At 37.3% G+C, this 17827-nt stretch overlaps 1 non-coding gene across 1 annotated transcript; it reads left to right on the top strand.

The window, feature by feature from the left end:
• The first annotated feature begins 14232 nt into the window (after positions 1–14232).
• On the top strand, positions 14233–14305 carry TRNAR-CCU. The gene has a single exon. It is a non-coding gene; the product is annotated as a tRNA-Arg (tRNA).
• The last annotated feature ends 3522 nt before the right edge of the window (positions 14306–17827 follow it).

The following is a 17827-nucleotide window of genomic DNA, read 5'->3' as shown; positions in this document are numbered from 1 at the left end:
TTTAGAGACAACTGCCTACAGTCTACAGAAGTTCATTTAATAACCACAGTCTGACTGAGAGACTTCCAATATAATATCTAAATATTATTTCAGGGATAGCTTACAGAATGACACCACATCTGGTCATCTGCCAGTATTTTAGCATCTTTGTGTTACCATATGCATAGATAGAGCTTTGTTCAGATCTGCTGCAGCTTCAGGAAGTCATAAAACAATTTCAAACTTCTGCCCCACCTACAGAGCTTGTTCAAAAAGAGAGTTCTCAAAGGGTAAAGTACCTGCAGGTCCCAAAAGTAGTCTCAATAACAAAAACTACAGAGCTACTAATCCAGGCTTCTCACAGGCATTTCATCTCTGGTTGCAATCACAGCTGTACGATTCAATCTTTAAGGCCTAATTTAATTGCAACTATTTTCCAAAGTTAGCCTGGGCTCATCTTAACCTCTTCTCTTCCAGTATCATCTGTTACAATATATACATTTAAACAGTTACAATATTGCATGTACATTTCTTTTCTTTCCATCAGGGCATACTGTTGATACATTTTTGACACAAATGTGTAATGAAAATGTTTGCTGTAATGCTGTGTGCTTTATTTTTTAGCAGAAATATGGTAAGAACAGTGAATACTAAATATGTTATCACGTCTTTTTTATTTGTACAAGCTCTTGTTGTGTGCTGGATGTTACCTCATGCATGGAATATTTCTTGTTTATGCCTATACTCAACAACTATATGTAGTTTTCCAAGGCATCTGTAACACACATTTGCTTTGCTGACACCTTTTTCTTTTGAGTCTATAATTTACACTTTTGCTCTACTACAGTGCTAAAGAGATCTTGATTCCTTTCTCTGGAGAGAGCAGCTAAGACATTTCTAGTCTTTTCAGGGAGTACATTTCAGTTCTAAGTGATAAACTCAGTTAACAATTAAAAAATTCAGACTGCATCCTACTAACACAAGCACAAACACTCCTGCTAAAGACAAAAAATAATGGACTGGCTTCCATTGATTATCTTCCACCATAATATATCAGGTTATAGCTCCATGCATAGAGTATCCACTTACACTACTATTAAAGGAAGCATATAAGAAAATACTATTCCAGACTTTTTGGAAAAATTCAAATTTCTTCCCATTCCCAAAGGTAATCTATTGTCGGGTCTACTTTATTCTGTCAAAAGCTGAAAAGGGTGAATACAAATAGCGCGACACATAAAGACCAAACTGTGAATATGTCGAACGTACTAAACCGCAAAATTTAAAACCTCTAACCATCATAGTCAGCCAACCCACCACCCGCAACACACTACCTACCCAAACACAATACAAAAACACACACATACACTAACCAACACCCTACTTCCAACCCTAAATTAAACTGCCAAATCCCTACTGCTAACCCTACACTAAACCTCACATACCCAACTATCTATGCACTATCCTTAACCCCTCCCTAACCCTAAGGTCTGTAACTACTACACACTTCCCCTACAGAGCTATACTCAAACAAACTAAATATTCCACACACATACACTTAACAAAACCCTACACTAAACCTTACATACATTACCTACCTATTCACTTACCTTAACCTGCACCCTAACCCTAAGGTCTGTAACTATTGCACACTTACCTTACGGAGCTATACCACAGACAGGCCAAATATGACGATTTGACACTTCTCTTTTTACAGTTTCGTTTGTTCGACATATTCGCGGTTCGCTCTTTACGTGTCGCGCTATTTGTATTTGCCCTTTTAAGCTTTTGACAGAATAAAGTAGACCTCTATTGTCTTATTGTTGTATTAATCTGTACAATACTACAATTTGTTCAATGAGCTCTTATAGTAAGAGGAGAGTGTGTAGTCCAGTGAAATGCTTTTTGAGTGTATTGTGTTTTATAGTATCCACTGATACAATTAAAAACACAGCTGTATAAACTAGAAATATCATGTTGTCTTTCTGTTGGTGAAGTTGTTGCTGTAGTAATACAGTTTGATTTACTTATTAACAATGTTTGATTTTCTGTTCAGGTTATAACCATCAAACTGGCTAGTCAGATCGTTAAATGTACAAGATCAGTATATTCTTACCTGACTGGAATTTGGATGATCATTTTCTAATAAGTTACACATAATTCCAGAGACTGTTTCTGGTCTTCTGTGGTCAAGAGTGCATAAGCAGTTTTGGAAAATTACTGAGGATGATTGGCCAAACTGGACATCTGCCTGACAACAGACTAACTGCAGAAAGTGATCTTTGTGTCAAGTGACCATGAATATAGACCATGAGAAAGATATTAAACAAAACCTGACAATAAAGTGGAGGATAGTAACAACTGCAACATATGCTAGATCATAAGTGCCTCCATGTGTGTAAATTTTCAGCAACAAATATAACATATTGCTTTTCCAGATTTTTAAAGTTTTATAGCTAAAGTATATATTTGCTGAACTTACTGAAGAAAATTTTAGTTCATGTCTATTGATTATTTTTTTTTTTTACTGTGAGTATAAGTTTAACTTTTTTTTAAATGTATAATTATTACTGGACTTGCTGATGCTCTTGAATCTATCAGAATTCTGACTTCTAGATTCATAATGGTTACAGAAGCCTTGGTTATGTTTAGCTGTCTCTTTCATATAAATTACAAAGCAGATTGGCAAAAGTCTTGTATTTGAACATGATATTACTGCACTTACCCTGTCAAAATCAGTGGTTGCAGAACTCTATGAAAATGAAAGCAGTTTTGGCAAAAGAAACATTGATTTCATTGTATGTAAAAAAGAAAAACGGGGGAGGGGCAATGCTCCCTCTCCACCCAAGCAGAGGTTATTTACCCCTGCTCAATATAATAACCTCTGTTGTCACTGTATCTGGAGAAAATTGGACTTATCCCTCAATTATGCCTTGGTGTACCCCATGACTCTGTCAGAGCTGATGAGTCCTTAATCAACTTAATTCATTAAATCACATGTTCAAAATATGTTTCCCTGCTGTACGTAAAATAAAATCAGGCTTGGAATAATATATTTCAGCACATTGATACACTCCTTTTCTTTTTTGGTTGTGACCAGGCTGATTCCAACAGGATAACTAATAGGACTCCAGTCATGTATAAACAGATGATGTAATGTCAGATTAGAGATCTGTTGCTCAGCATACAAAGCTGAACAGCATATCTGTGCTGCATTGAAAAACAAAACAAAACAAAAAAAGTGGAGCAACTCTGATCCTATATCCACACCTTCCTCCACCTTACAGAGTGATGTTGTGAATTCCCACCAATGGAAGCTCCCATGTCCCCATATCACTTCATTACCATGCTGTAGTAATGACTGTAGCTATATTCTCATACCTAAATGAATTAAAGCCTGTTGTGAATTGCTCTTGGGAAGGATAGTAAAACACAGGGCAACAGGGAACAGCTACACTATAAGGTGTAATTTATCTAAGTAGCTTATGAAGGTAAAGTATACCATATTGAATAGCTGTTCCCTGCTGCTTTGTGTGGCTCTTTCTTTGCAGTGGTTGCTCTTTGTGGTGTACTAGAGTACGTGTAGTAAACCACAGTGTACTTTGTGTACCTGTGTGGCATTCACAGAAGCAGATAGGCTTTATATGCCATTTTTTATTACAGCAATCCATGTCTATGAATTGTGGCAATAAATACCAGCGCACTAAACCCAGAACATAGAATGCATTTATGTAACTGCACAATATATTTATGGATAGGGTCACCAGTCTTTTATTTGATAAGCCTGCTGCTGAGATTATTGAGTGAGTCATACTGCTGATTAAAACAGTCTTGAAGACTATCTAGTTTAGATTCAGAGTTTCCCGCCTTCATGGTGAGCTCCTTGAGAGATGATAAGTATCTTTCTTCAAAGATGAAGTGGACTATGAATTTCTGGACCACTCATCTTCAAAGTTAATAATTTCTCAGCAAATGATATCCTGAAAGAAAGAATATTTGAAATTCAAATAGCCTCAAATGTTATAGCTTCTCTTAGGAAGTAATCTGTCAACGCCCCAATTTATAAATATGAAGGAGGATTCTTTTCTATCCCCCAAAAAAATCTATATTGTTTTTGAGAAGCAGCAGACCAGAGCTACTTATAAAGTGGAAGTATGAAATATATTTTCTAATAATAAAATCTGGATCCGATTATCTTTTCTCTTAACATTTCTCAAACTGAGCAGTTCCGAATAATTTGTATTTGTATTTCTTTGCAAATTCCTGATAAATCCCATTTTTGTAAGAAATCTAAATCTTGTACAGTTCATGCCTGCTCTCTATACTCCTGCTAAATTGCATGATTAGAACTGAACATTTCAAGTTGTATTTATAAAGCTGCTGTTACACATTGACACATTGCATGTCTCATGCATCTGACATATTCTGACTCCTGCCATATGCAGTAGAAATGGCTTTAATCTTTCAATAGTTGTTATGTTTAATGTAGTAGGATAGTTTGCTTTTTCCAGAGAGGACATAGGCAGCATGTGTCACAGTCACTGTCTGAGTTGAGTTGATGTGTCAGGCATCAAATGTTGTATTCTACGTCTGTTTACATTTTCTGCACTTTGATTAACTATTCTAGCTTTCATTTGCTATATATACCATTTTTTCCGGCTCCGTATTTTCAGTTTTCTTACTAGTGCACTTAGTTTTGTAGTTCTTGCATTTAGTTTTGTATTTGTGTGTTAAGGGCTCCTGAACAAGTAAAATAAAATAATCTGTGAAATTAGACCTCACACTGTTAAACTGATTTAATTTGTACATATACTTATAACCAGTTTCCTCCTGTCATGTGTTCTGAATCTGTTTAACTTGCTCTGAGAAGGTGATCTTTAGAGCTTGCATACAAGGCATAACAGAGAAATACATATAGTACAATAATGACAGAACTTTAATGGGCGGACGTATTATTTTGAATAAATACTATTTCTGAATCTATACCTCACTAAAACTGCATTACTTAATTATCATGCTGTCCCACAAAGTGGTACAATTGGTCATCTCAACACAAAACCATGCTAACAATGAATATTGTGCAGTTTTCCAACGAGATTTCAAATTCTTTTTCAATACACTTTCCAGTTAGAAACCACATGAAACTGTGCATTAGTAGCAGCATAAATAATTCAACAGACATTTGTTATGCATTCTGCTTTTCAGTTTACCACACCAATGAACTCTTTGAACTGCTTTAAAAAGCAGTCAGAACACTACAGTGATGGTCTATGGGAAAAGCAGATTTTATGAGCACATAGTGAGAAAACCTTTGAACAACCTGCTTGTAAAAGCTTGGATGTTGGCTGAACCTTTAGTAAAGTATGAGCCACAGGTTCCCATCACTGATGCACTTATATTATAGGCCTAGTGTTCAAAAACACGGTGACCAGATATTTTGTGAAGTCTTCTTGTTAGCTGACTTCAGAACACTACATTTGTGTTCTAATTATCTTATTTGTTTTTACACTTTTGGTGACTGAGCTGACAACTGCTTGCCAGATCTGTTTTATAGAGTGGGCCCCAAGATAGAAATGTCTCTATGCACACAATGGCAATAAGTACAATAATAATAACAATAATAATAACAACAACAATAATAATAATAATAAAAAAGTCTTTCAGATTTTCCGGGTTAGGGATCGCCACAGTGGAACTCCCATCCACTAATGATTGGCAGTGGATTTTTATGGTGCCGAGTTGCCAGCCCGAAGCCCAACCTTCAAAGGAGGCAAGTCCGTTCATGCATACACCTACCTGCATGTCTTTAACATCACTCGACCATGGGGAGGACATGCAGACTCCACACAGAAGGCGCCCCAGCCGAGAATCGAATGGGAGAACCTCTTGCTGTGAAGTGACAACGCTAACCGCTGCACCACCGCGGCCTTAATAATAATAATAATAACAGTAATAATAATAATATAAGTATTTTCACAATCTAGATGCTGTCGTAGATTAAAAAAAGTTTTTCTTTTTTTTTTTGCTTGTAGAAATTAAGATGGTGCACATTAGGAGCACAAGTAAAAATCAATATCAATAACTTGATGGACAATGCTATCAGATAGAGTTATAACGTGGACAAGTCAAAATGAAAACAAGGAGGGTTGGCTAACAACAGTTACTTATATTTAAATATACAGTAGAATGGGAAGGAGAGAGGGCTGTTAGAAAATAGAAAAGTAACTGATGGTAATTAATGGAGATTACCATCAAATACAATGAGCCTACATCTAATATGACAAAGACAACCATGATGTATGGGCAGTTTTCAATAGCCTTATGGCAGACATGGCAATACAGCCATTTAATCAGTACCTTTTATGAATAGTGATGTGACAGAATAGTGTTTTTAATGAATCTGCAGATTTTATATTCTAAATAGCTAATGAAACCAAACTCCAGACTTTACCTTATGATAATTCAATCAATTAATTTTGCAGAGGTAAGTTGTAGGAAAAATTAAGGATCATATTTATCCAGACTTCTCTCTGAAAAATAGTTTACTTTTTGCTTCTGTACTGTATGCTTCTATGATGGCTTTTAGCTTACCAGAAATAGAGGATTGTAACTATATATGCAAGAAAATGTTTGTGCTCCTCCTACCAAAAAAAAAAGCCTTTTTAGAATGTTCATATGTAAAGTTGTAAAAATTTTCTTTGTTATATAGTTTGCCTGATGGTAAATAATTAGTTAATCAGGTGGTCATACTGACTTTGTTAGTAATGTTCTGTTTTAGGAAAGGGTAAATGTGCCAGGAAGTAAAAGTAAATGTAATGTTATAAATATATAGCTGGATACAAAATAGTGAGCATCAGCTATGAATGTACATCTAACTTACATGTAAATGATTCTTTCCATGAATAACCACACTGAAAGTTAAAACTCTGACTGCAAATTTCTGACACAGTTGCAAACTTGAAGACCCCAAATCCTTACCCAAACTAAACAATATCAGAAACAGCATATTTAGTGCTTTGGGGAAGGGAAAAGCCTCTCCACCTGCAACATCCTGAATGCACATATATAGTCTAACTCCAAAGACATGGTGATGTGGATTCATAGAGTAAAGGGATTTTTTTTTTTTTACAGAACTGAATAGCCTCTAGTCCTCAAAGTGCACAAAACTCCACAACACCCCGTTAGTATATCTTTCTTTGTAACATCTGTTTTCTGGCCTTGCACACTTATATCTCAGTATAGGAAAATTAAAGCAAATGTGCCATACATGTATAACACTCATGGGTAATATTCAGTATTCTGATGTTCAGCTGTATAACGACTGGTCATACAATTGCTTCAATTCCCATTTCCATCATATGGATTTTAGTCAATGACCATTTTCATTTTGAACCAAAATCATAAGTAGTTCTCATTCTATAACTAAAAGGAACGTAGCTGCAGGGATACAGGGATAGTTTATGTATTTTATTTATTTCCATTTGCTAACTGAGATACTAAGGCCTAAGGAGAAAATAACCCACAATTTAAAGTTACAAAAGTCAGAGTTCACAATAAAGTATGAGAATAATAACTGTTGAAAGTTACACCACAACCTAAATATATAAAATAAGAATGTCCTTATGAGCAAAAGGTTATGTTCACAGCAACATTATTAATAAGCCTTAACTCTGAACACATACATGGCATTTGAAGCGGTTAGAATTTTTAAATGTGTATATTTAGTGACAGGGAAGATGTAAAGGAGAGGTTGGCTAAGACGGAAAGTGACAAGAGGAAATGAGTATTGTGGGAAATATGGGATTAGGAAAGATATAGGGAGGTATAGAAAGAGAGTCTGGATATTGAGACTGAAAAAGGAAAATCAGGTTATACAGTTGACTTACATATATAAGGGAAAGCCAGGACTATGGGAGTGACCACACAGAAAGTTCATATAGTTTTTAATTTGTTTAGGAAAACATTGCTATTGACTTCTTTTTTAATATCAGGAGATAGTTCCACTAAAAAGAAAAAAACAACACCTAACCAAATGTTTCTCTCCACATCAATAGCTTATTGACTGTCAAGCAGTATCAGATATTGCCAATAGGGTTGACTGCAACTAGAGGTACAGAAAATAAGCAAGAGGAGGCTGGGATTTATTGGAGAAAACTGACAAAGGAACCAAAGTATTGGGATCAGATAATTAGAGAGGGATAGGTAATAGAATGGAAAGAAGCCAAGGACACATTTGGACTGCAGGCTAGAGATTGCCCTCCACTATCAAGGACTGATATCAGAGTATAGGCAAAGAGAAAGAAATAGGGGGTCATAAATGAAAGACCAGCGCTAGTAGAGTTTTTAGTAGAATCTAGAATAAATCTGCTGTTTAAAAATGGATAATTAGTAGGGCATATAAAATATTGCATGATAACTATAGGAATAAATCAGAGCGTAGAAAGGATTGGGAAGAGAAAATGGATAAGCACTTTACAAATAAACAACGGGAAGGTATATGTATATCTCCCAAATGCGCAACAAAGCCTAGAAAATTTAGGATTTTTCCTAAGAAGTGTTTGCATAGGTATAGTTATACCCCAAGGAGACTCCAAAGAATTTTTCCTCAGGTGATTGCTAAAACAATCTACAAGCATGTTTAAATACTATAAAACTTTGAAAGTACAATCCCTCACAATCAAAGCAACTAATCATAAAATCACATTAATTAAAAGTTCCCCACCAAGGTAAATTTAACTCTTACAATACTGGTTCACAGCCATTTCTTTTTGCATATAAAAAGTTAAACTTTTAGTCTTAGAAAACTACTTAAAGAAACATGGGCATCGAGACCCAGATATGTTGCAGCATTGCTTCTTAAAATCCACTTTAATTCAAGATATTCTAACTAGTCTGATTCAGGTCTTCCCCTGGGACCCAAATCCCATTGATCAATAATACAGAATTTAAGTTCATGATTTTTGTTCTCAAAAATATGTCTAAAAACTGCATTTTTGGAGTTCATTTTTAATGTCACACAAGTTCTGGTAAATTCAATCTTTCAGAGCTCTTTAATTTTAGCTATATAAAAACAATCAAATGTCTGACATAAAGCACATTTAACACTCCCTTAGAGTAACAATACAATCTTCCAGGGACATTTACCTCAAGATGTCCCCCAATATTTGCTTTTTTACACACCAAGATATTAATACATTGGGCACAAGTCCCACACTTAGACATTTTTCCACCTTTATAGTTTTTATTTTTCTCTACCCTTTCAAGCAGCTGTTTAAAGCTGCTTTCTTTTTTATATACAATATTTGCTTTTTCTCCAACAACCTTTACGTAAACAGGGTCAGCTCTAAAAAAATCCCAATTTTTCCTTATTATACCACTAACAGAATAAAAGTCTTCATTAAATGGTACAGTACATGACATATTCTGACTGTCATTAGCTTTCTTCTTAGGTATAATGCTTAATTCACTGCTAGCCACAATGGTACCAATAATAGGTGCATAAATACCATCATTTCTTTTTCTTTTTACTTCACAAAAAATCCAGTCAACAAATACATCTGGGTAACCACTTTTTCCTAATATTCCCTTCAAGATATCACATTGTTCTAGGAATAAATTATTATCAGACACCATCTTAGTTAACTGGACACATTGGCCCTTAACTAGAGCCTTCTTTTGATGTGGAGGGTGGCAACTGCTAAACAGTGAGGTTAGGAAATTAACTTTTTTCCACTGTAGTGTGATCTTGGAGTTGGTATATTTAATTTACGGGGGGTGTGGGGGCAGAGCCCCCCACATGGGTGGTGCATGGGGGGCTTGCCCCCCTGCAGAAATGTAGTAGAAAGTGTGTTTGTTAGTTTGGTGGTGTTATAGGTAGAGAGGATGTTATTTACATATGCATTGTAGTTTTCAGTATTATGAATCACACTTTCAATGTTCTGAGTTTTCAATATTTTGAGTTTTCAGTGTTTTGGGATTTAGATATTTTGGTCTCAATGTTATGAAAGTCAATGTTATGAAATTTCAATGTTATGAAGTAGTCCTATATATATATATATATATATATATATATATATATATATATATATATATATATATATATATATATATATATATATATATATATATATATATATATATATATCTACCAATTCTGAGGTTGCCATAGCCCAGAGAAAAGTGAATATTATGAGACAGAGGTGTTGCTGGCTGTTGTGATGTCTGGGGCCATTCCCTAATCTGGCATACCTCCTCCGAAAAGGTACAGTTTATGTACACAGATTGCAATAGCATTTTTTTTTTTTTTGTTAAAAACAAACAAAATATAGAAAACTTCTGTCATTTAAAATTGTAACAAACAGCAGGCACGACAGTTTATACACACCAAGCACCAAAGTACTTAATTTATTTAAAAAAATCATTTTACGCACATGGAGCACTAAACGCTTCACTTCAGACATGAATGCTGGAAATGCACTGAAGACATATTGGGGTATGCAGATCTTGCCTCCTACCACCTTGCTCCCAGGGAGGCTGCCCCTTGTCTCACTCTAGCTATGCTACTCTTCTTAAAAAGGGTAATGTTGGACAATGTATGCATGTTCAAATTTTTTATTATTCAGTCTCCACTTTCTGTGACTTGGCAATGCCAAGTCCTGGAATTCCAAATGGTTACCATATAATTAGCCAGCTGTGAATATAGTGATAAAATACAACACTTTTATTATACAATACTGTGGCTCTCTTATCTATGTTTAATGCTATAACAAAACAGATAAAATGATCTTTGCAATGTTTCTGAGATTTCTGATTCATTAGCCCTAAAGGAGTTAACCAGTTATCTTTCAAATCATAAAGGACTTCATTAGAGTTGAAAAGAAACTCAAAGAAACATGGCAAAGAATTGATGTCCAAATCAGGCCTCATATGTCCCATCAGCCACTCACTGATGAGCATTGACAGGCACCCCATTTGTGTAACACATGTCAAACTTGGTACGTATAGGTATTATTATAGTTCAAAATGGCATTTTAAGTTGTGAAACATGGCAATCATAAATACCTCTATATGCTGTCAAGAGATCAGTCACTAAAGTGATTCTATGTACAGACAGTAAAATATGGAATTACATTTCCCCCCTGAAAGCATGGCCTGGGCCACGTGTACTCAGTGCTGCCTGTGGGAACCCATGCATGTGCATGGCATTAAGGAGATATCAGCACAACGGTTAGCAGGTTTTCTTGTCACACAAATTGCACAATTCAGAAACAATAATGAGCTCTCACTAACATAATCATTGCACCCAGCCATGTGAATCAATATGATATAAGCCTGACGACAGACAGACTCTCATCTCTCTATGGAAGAAACCACTGGAGCTTGGAATTTGGTTTCTGCATAAGGTGACTTGGAAAAGGTACAAAAATGTATCTGCTTTTCAGATATGCATTACTTCTAAAAATTCCATTCACTAGCACCTGCCTGCTTTTAACTGCTATTCAGCCTGTGGGCAATAAAGGATATAAGTTTGTCAGTACTTTCAAATGTGTTGGCTAAGGTGTTTTGAGATTTAGTCAATATAATTTCTTTAACACTTGTTTACCAGGAAAGTCCGACTTGGAACAATTCAATTTTCAGCAGAGGCCCAGGGAGACACACTCCAGACACATGTCTTTGTAATGTGGGAGGAAACTGGACCACCTAGAGGAAACCCACATGAATGCAGGGAGGACATGCAGACAACACACAGAAGGCACCCCAGCTGAGAACTGAACTGGAGAACCTCTTGCTGTGAGGCAACAATGCAAAGCACTGCAACTACTTGGCTGCATGCTCCTTAAGCTTCAGGAAGACACACTCCTGAGCTCATACTCAGACCACTGTTTAACACAATTTTAGTGTTACAAGCATTACACATATCTCAGTAGTAAAACTATTTGTAACAATGATAGCAGCAGTAATGTGTCCTCGGTCAACTGTACTTCTGTGACTGTTTTGTGGGGGACATCTACTCAGTAAATCTAGATGCCTGACATTAAAGGGTGTAGATACACATATGTAACTGTCAACCACAAAAACTGCATTCTAAGTGGCTGTGGAGTATATTAGTGGTGTAAATGCAGGAAAAGGCTGTTAATGCCACTATTGCCTATACTAATGGAGCAATGCCCAAAAAACAGGCCAAGCAGAAACAGAGTAATGCATCTGCTGAGACATCAGCATCCACATATAAGAGATATATCCCAAGCCCAGATGCAGTACCTAACTTCTGGCTAAAAGTATTAACATCTTTGCATGAAGATTTAGCCATGAGTAAGAACTATTTATTTGTGCACCCCAAACAGACACCAGCCTAGTTAACAACAGGAAAAACAATACTCCTACTTAAGAGCGAACATGCAACCTATGCTAAAAACTATAGACCAATAACGTGCCTTCCCATGACATATAAAATATGCACTGGAATTGATGCTGACAGAGTTTATATTCATTTAGAAGAAAACTTAATCATGACTATAGAACAAAAGAGTAACAAAGGAAAGTCATATGGAGCAAAGGATCAGTTATTGTTAAACAAAGTCATAATGGAGAACTGTGAAAAGAGGAAGTACCTAAGTATGGCATGGATAGACTACAAAAAAGCATTTGATAGTATCCTACATTTGTGGATAAAAGAGTGTTTAAAAAATGTATAAGATACACCCTATCCTGATCGATTACATTACAGCGACCATGAAACACAGGTAAACCACTTTTCAGGTAAGCCACGATAAAGGACAAAGTATTATTCCAGGGATAAAAATTCAAAGGGGGATATTCCAAGGTGACTGTCACTGTTGCTGTTTTGCCTTACCCTTAACCCATTAAGCTGTTTACTTAACAGATTAGTTCATGGCTGCAATTTGGCTCCCATGCAAAGATTTCCCATCTTATTTTTGTGGATGATTTAAAACTGTGTAGTCCATGAGATGAGGAACTGAAAACACATTGCAAGTAGCCCAAACTTTTTCAGATGATTTAAGAATGTCATTTGGTCTTGATAAATGTACAAAAACAACCTTTAAGTCAGGAAAGCTGCAGCACCAAGAAAACATCAGTCTGGGACAGAAATGTGATATAAAGAACTTGAGCAAGAGGGAATTTATAAATATTTGGGAATTGATGGAGGATCAATGATAAAACATGAACAAATGTGAATAAAATATTTTTTAAGACTAAAATTAATACTGAAAAGAACATTGACATCTAGGAACAAAGCCCATGCTATAAATCAATTTGCTCTTCCTGTCCTGAGACTGACTGGTCAAAAAAGGTGTTAAATTGGTTGGACAGGAAAACAAGGATGCTTCACGCTCATCAAATGATTTATAAAAATCAGTGCATACCAAGACTATATATTCCCTGTTCTGAAGGAAGTATGGGCCTCATCAAAACTGATTACATGTATAGTTCTGCAGTAGTAGGACTGCATACATGTCTGCTGACCTCACAAGACTCAAATGTAGTGAAAGTTTTAAAACATGAGGAGAATAAGTCTAAGATGACTTCTCTGCTTAGTTTAGCAAAAGCATATCAGTGTCAAGCGGGAAGGGAAATTAAACCAGAAGTAGATAAAAATCAGGCAGCAACCGAATGTACCAAAAAAAAAAGAAAGAATATAAGGTGAAAGATCAGATGAGAAGGCAAGAAATGTGGAAAATGCATAAATATAGTTGCAAGTACAGAAAGCTGTTGTAACAACCTCATGTTGATCAGGATCAAACATAGCAATGGTTAAGGAGAGGTGAATTTAAATCAAAAAGCTTAAGGTTATTATTGGCAGCCCAAGATAGTGACTACATACATTCTGGTTTACAAAGTCCATTGAACACATGGGAGAAACAGACATGATTGTGCAAACACTAAAATATTGAAGTAAATGAAAAACACTGGAAACATGAGCCACAAATCATCATAAAAAATGATGAAGTTTATATCACATGGGATCTCCCATTACCACCAGTTCAAAAGATAGATGTTAGAAAACCAGATACAGTTGTCCATGAAAAGAAGACAAAAGTGATATTGATCATGGAAATTGCTACACCCAGTGACTACAGTGTCTTATATACAGAGGCACAAAGTCATAAAATACCAGGATTTGCAGGCAGAAATGAGGGCAATGTATAAGAAATATACCTGGACAGTTCCAATAATAGTAGGAGCAAGAGGTCTTATAGGTTCACAGGTTCAACCTGTGTTCCCAACTGTCAGGCCCCAGTGGCCTAATGGATAAGGCATTGGCCTCCTAAGCCAGGGATTGTGGGTTCGAGTCCCATCTGGGGTAATATAATCTTGGTACAAGTGAAGCTTTTGGGGTGGGAGGCTGGTCTAATGGTTAAGGTGTTTGCCTTACAAACACAAGGTGCAGGGTTTGAGTTTCACAAGCGATAATTGGCTAGGCTTAAAATGGCTCGCAAGGTCAGTTAGCCTAGTACTAACCTATGAACCTATGTACTATGCTAATGGCCCTGGAGCAGGATTACCCTGGCATCGTGCCACCCGACCTTAGTTCCCAGTGCCTCTGACGAGTAAAGCCACTGGCGTGACCCCTGGGGTGAATTTTCTATTTCCCATCCACTCATCAAGACTTCTCTTGAAGAGGGCCAGTGAGGTGCTCTGATTGACATGTATGGAAAGTCTATCCCATAGCATGGGCAGTCTCTGGGTTATGAACCTGTCCCTCCAGCATGTTCTGTTGGTTGTTGTAATGAGGTTGAGGTCGCTGGAGCTTGTGGTGTGGAGGGATTGGGATTTCTTTAGATGTAGCATTTATAACAGAACTGGGTCAGACATGGCTTTGTAAGTCAAGCAGAGATCACCTCTAAGTAGGTGATGAGACAGAGAATAGTTAAGAGTTTTCTGAGTCTGTCCATATAGGACAAATGTTTAAGGCCTCGGATCCTCTTTGTGAGGTACTTTTGTGGCCTCTCCAGTTGTTGCAGGTGTTTAGTGAGATACATGCCAATTGGGGCATTGTACTCAATGATTGGCCTAATGAGGGAAGAGTAGAGGGAGACAATGACCTCTTTTTTCCTGGATGCAAAACCACATATAAGGACTTTCTGACCACAGTGGCAATGTGGTGGTCAAAGGAGAGGTTGCTGTCAACCTGTGTTCCCAGATCTCTTATAACGCCTTCTGTGTTCAGTGGACTACCACTGATGTGATAATTCATGGGAACCATGTTTTTCCCAAAGGGGATGATGACACATTTTTTGGCATTGAGCTTAAGGCCATGGTTCTGACACCAGTTGCTGGTTTCAGTGAGGCCATTCTGTAGGATGTCAACATCACTTGGGTAGTTAATAATAGCTCCCAACTTGTAATCATCTGGGAACATTATCAACCAGAGTCCCTTTGTGTTGGCCTGAAATTCAGAGAAGTAGATACCGAACAGGGGAGGACCCAGGACCGAACCCTGTGGGACTCCACTTGTGACTGGTCGGCAGTCTGACTTGGAGACAACGACTTTCATACTGTTGGTTCTACCTGAGAGCCAGTTTGCAACCCACCTTGTGATATAGTGGTTGATGCCTTTTAGCGAGTTTTTCTGATTCCTGAGTGGGGAATGGTATCAAAGGCATTGGCCAGATCAAGGTAGGCTGCATGAACCACTTTGCTTTCATCCACAGCTCTGGTGACTGACTCAAAGAAGTCAACTAAGTTGAGCTGGCATGATCTACCCTTCACAAAACCAAACTGTGTACGATTCAGAGTTTGGAGATTCCCTATATCCTTGTTTATTAGGTCCATGATGATGTGTAAAAATAATTTACAGTCATATTTAGATATATTACATATACATGTAACTCCATATGAATTGTAGAAGGAATCATTACTGGGCACATTGCGGGTGCTGGGAAGAGCACTTCTGGCTAACATCAAAGATTGAAACATTACTAATTTCACGAACTTTGATCATATTTTGACTTAGGAATGGGGTGCATTCCCATCATGGTATTAGAAACCCAAAAGACTTGGAAAATTAAAAAAAGGCAAAATTATCTAATGTAGAGAATGAGGCCATACTCCAGGCAGTCCATCTCAATGGCAGACAGCTCTCTGGCCTGCATGCAGCTGACCAGCCCTACTGTGTCTAGCCTGGGATGAGACTGTAACCAATGTTAATGCAGTTAGTAGGCAGGTTTGTGATAACATGATAGTATGCCACAGGGCCACCAGTATGATATGGGGTACCATACAAGCAGCAGAAATCCTGATACAGGAATATAGGACAAGTTGGGGGGCATTAAGTCTACCATATCTCACAGAGATGGAAGAGTCACTGGCCTCTGTAAAACTGAGTGACATCCCTATAGGGTCATACAGTGTAGTTCAATGTAGTGCAGTGCTGTGCTGGACATTGAGGCAGAGCTACATAGGTCCCAGAGAAAATCCACTTCAGATGCCCCAGGTATTTATATTTATTTGTGTGTATCAATACCTGCAAGTCCACTGTCCCCTTTATCTCTATAAAACTTATTCCATCTGCACAAAGTATGCACATAAACTGCCATTTTTATGATGTTTATATCTGTAAAATCTCAGTTGCATGTATACTTCTTGCCTAGGTTATACTTATTTTGGATATTTTGTGCCACCATTTTATAAAATTAGCACCTTGGTGTGCTAGCACTTTAATTTGCACTTCACATGTTTTTATGTCTTGTTTTTATTGGTTGCTATGTGACTTATGAGTCTATTAAAATGTTTTGTTAAACCTGTTTAATGTTAGTCTGATGAAGCAGGAGTTGCCCACGAAAGCACTTACTTTCTCTGTGTTCTATTATATTGAACGTACTTTTGCCAACGTACCTGCTGTGTGCTACCAAAGTGTTTTTCTTTGGATATTTATAAATTTACATCGTTGGCTGCAGTATCCAGGTGAAGATTTTTTTCTCTTGTGCATTTCCTAGAATTTATAAACTCAAATGCCCTGGATCAACTGGTCAACACCCCCACCAGAGGTGACAACATATTGGACCTGGTCATTACCAACACGGGCGACCGGTGTTCCACACCAGACGTCAACCCCTCGTTGGTTAGATCTGACCATAAACTAATCACTCTGAATCTCCACATTCCACCACCACCCCTGGTCAAAGAAACCACTGTGAAAAACTTTTCAAAAGCAAACTTCACGTTACTTAAGACCGAGGTGGGAAGTTTCAAAGCTCCCATGCTAAAGGATAATGCTGTCCAAGCTGCAAAATCCTTTACTAATGCACTCTACGGGCACCTACAAAAATGCATGGATCATGCTATCCTAAACAAAACCAAGTCTCACTCCTCCAAGAAAAGAAAACCAGTCTGGTGGACCCCTGCCATAAACAAGCTATACAATAGAAGGAGGAAACTAGTACAGAAAAGAGTAAAATCCCAAGAAGGGAAGACATCCCTGATCAGTATCAACAAGAAACTACGTTCCCTCATAAAATCATCCAAGGCTAGCTTCGAAAGAAAAATTTCCATGGACTCCAAAGATAACCACAAGGAATTCTTTAGCTATGTCAAGAATCTAAGTGGCAATGCTCAGGTCTGCTAGGAGTTAGTGCAGAATGTCACAAAATACACTGAACAGACTGATATAGCCAACATCCTGGCAGACAGGTTCAGTGCAAACTTCACCCCCCTCTCACCCCCAAAAGGGCCGATAACTATACCAGAAGAATGTAGTGTCCCTGAAATCACAGACACTCAGGTTAAAACAGTCCTATCCAAAGCCAAAAACACAGCATCAGTGGGACCAGATGGTGTCCCAGGCTGCATCCTACACAAGCTCAAAGATGAACTAACCCCTCACCTA

This window comes from Protopterus annectens, chromosome 6.part0 (assembly GCF_019279795.1).
Source record: "Protopterus annectens isolate FY-2018-M chromosome 6.part0, PAN1.0, whole genome shotgun sequence".
NCBI classification, from domain to species: domain Eukaryota; kingdom Metazoa; phylum Chordata; order Ceratodontiformes; family Protopteridae; genus Protopterus; species Protopterus annectens.
The sequence above is the reverse complement of the archived record's forward strand: the minus strand, read 5'-3'. Positions and strand labels throughout refer to the sequence as shown.